The following is a 2,804-nucleotide window of genomic DNA, read 5'->3' as shown; positions in this document are numbered from 1 at the left end:
TGAAGTACAGATGAGGAAACTGAGAAATCCGAGAGGTTAAATAAGTTGTCCAAGATCATGAAGCCAGTAAGTGGCAGGACTCGGATTCCCCCCAGCTTGAAGGTTTACTTATACTGTTCCCTGTTACTAAAGGGTTGTTGTCAACTAGCCCAAAGTACAGATTCGGAGGAGAAACAAATTATATTAACTGAAACTCCTACCCAGATTTCTTTCATCGATGAAGCATCAAGTGAGAAGGGAGAGATTGTTGTGACTCTCTGACCATCTGGTCCTTGCCCAGGGTCAATTATGTTTACATCTCAGGGTAGTAACAGAACTGTCATACCAGGGGTATGTCAGACTGGCAAAAAGAGAAGCTGCCAGAATGGAGCTTCTGCACTCTGTGGGCAGAGTACAAAACATCCAGAGTGTGTACTTAGATACTGCTTTCTGCAGTCCAAAATATTATCAAATTCCCAGTCGAGAAGGAGGGTCAGTAAGTGGAATGTCAGAGCTGGTTTGAAGCTGGGTGCTTGGTCTGTACCATATGGTATGGCTGAACTGCAAAGCAGCTGATGAGTAGGGGTATTCACCAACCTTAGCGACGAGTCAGAGTCTAGGTTCACGAGGATAATCTAGACATGTTTAGAAACATGCCTGACATCCTTCATAGCATCACCGACTTGATGGACATGAATTTGAGCAAACTCCAGGAGACAGTGAAGGACAGGGAAGCCTGGCATGCTGCGGACCATGGGGTCGCAAAGAATTGGACATGACTTAGCGACTGAACAAAACCAATAGTTCTTCATCATGTCATAGAAGACTACAGCACTCAGATCCATGAATGTCAGCATTCAAAGGCAGAGGAATATTTTCAGTGGAATAAGTTACCCTGCGGACTTACTTCCAAAAATAGAATTTCACTCCATACCACCAGCATTAAGCCATTCAGTATGTGGTTTGGAGAAAGAGCCAGAAAAACCAATGTCACTGTGAGGACTGGACAGAGTTCTTACAGAGGTCCCCCCCTCCTTTTTTTTTTTTTTTTTAAATTCACTCCTCCTACAATGAGATTAAAGATACTTTGAGCCACATTTGTCCTATGAATGTAACCAAACTCAGGTTTCACTGCTCCCCACTCAAAAGTCAGTACCCAAGGGGCAGTTGTGGGTAGAAAGGAAAATTGTTTTTAATCAGAATGCCGGAAATCTGGGGAAAAGGCAAACTCTTGCTCCCCCCAAAACTACCTTCTGAACCAGATTCTGCTCAGTCATGAATGTTTTTAAAGGGAAAAGGGGAATAATCTTGGTTAATCATTGAGATTGGTATTCAAACTCAGCCATCTTCCACTGTGAGCAAGTTTGTTGACTCCTTGAGATCTTTCTTTAGATGTTATCTTGTTCACACAGTTGGTTCATGAGATTACTGAAAGAGGAAGCTAGGGGAGAGACCTAGTCATCTGTTAATTACTTATGCTTCATTTCTACTACTTTTGATCTGAGGAAAGAGCCAACAGGTTAGGCAAGGTATTGTGTGAGCCAAGAAAAGTGTGCCAGGGCTGGAGATGAGCAAAGCATGGGGGTACCTGGTTGAAAGTTAGTGACAATGTAGCTTCACTAAAGTGACCAGAAAGGGGGTTTCCTGCTGAGGGCAGTTTCCCGCAAAGAGCTGCTTATAGCCAAATATGTGAATGACATATCCAAATGTCATTCTAGTAGGCACAGTTATAGATGAAGTTAAAGAAATCTTAAAGCCTTCATGCCAGTCTTCCCAAGGTATGGAGCCAAAGTATAAACCACTTGGAAAATTGAAGAGAGCTGGAACAATTCACATGGGCTTTCCAGGTGACTCAGTGGTAAAGAATCTGCTTGCCGAGTCCGGAGATTCAGGAGATGTGGGTTCAATCCCTGGATCATGAAGATTTCCTGAAGAAGGAAATGGCAACCACTCCAGTATTCTTACCTGGAAAATTCCATGCTCCGAGGAGCCTGGCAGGCTACAGTCCACGGGGTTGCGAAGAGTCAGGCATGACTGAGTGACTAAGCACACAGAACAATTCACGTAGGCTTAGGAGGGTGACAATGATCTCTTTGATGATCCTCTCCCAATACGTTAAAGGCACAGGTTCCAAACCATCAAACTCTTCACCCTGAGGTATTTCCCATGATGAGTGCGATATCATAAAACCAGCCTGACAAACTCAGAAAGCACAGGAAAAGCAGAAAGAATGCCAACCTCCCTTTGGGCAAATGTTATAGATTGTGAAGACTCCATGAGTGAAAGTGAAGAATTAGAAATCCCAGTTTCATCTCAAGGATTTTCCTTTAGATTGCTTTGAATTTTATAGATCAATTTGTGGAAAACAGACATTTTAATAATATCGAATCTTTCAATCTGTGAACATTTTAGTCTTCCTTAATTTCTACCAGTTCCATTTTTTTTGTTTGTTTTTACTATACTGTTCCTAACTTATTTTGTTAGATTTATCCCTAGGTATTTCATATTTTTGATGCCTTTATACATGATGTATTTAATAATACAAAATCATTTTTTTCTTTGCTTTCACCATTTAAAAAATGCCATTCTGTTATAGTTTGGCTTGAGAAATCATTGATAATCCTTATCTTCATTCTTCTAAAGGTGTTGTATTTTTTGCTCTCTGACTGCTTTTTAAGATAGTCTCTTTATGATTGGTTTTCAACAATTAAGATATGCCTCGATGTGTGCTTTTATAGGTACTCTGCCAGGTCACAGCCTCTAGGGAACTCACATGTCTCCTCGCACTGTGCAAACTTCCGCAGTTGTTCAGCTGACAGCTCTGG

General features: G+C 41.5%; 1 pseudogene; it reads left to right on the top strand.

The window, feature by feature from the left end:
- Positions 1-288: 288 nt before the first annotated feature.
- Positions 289-2,320, top strand: LOC109554014 (protein artemis-like; annotated as a pseudogene).
- The last annotated feature ends 484 nt before the right edge of the window (positions 2,321-2,804 follow it).

This window comes from Bos indicus, chromosome 29 (genome assembly GCF_029378745.1).
Source record: "Bos indicus isolate NIAB-ARS_2022 breed Sahiwal x Tharparkar chromosome 29, NIAB-ARS_B.indTharparkar_mat_pri_1.0, whole genome shotgun sequence".
In the NCBI taxonomy this organism is placed as follows: domain Eukaryota; kingdom Metazoa; phylum Chordata; class Mammalia; order Artiodactyla; family Bovidae; genus Bos; species Bos indicus.
Note: the sequence above shows the minus strand (reverse complement) of the source record. Positions and strands in the feature narration are given on the sequence as shown.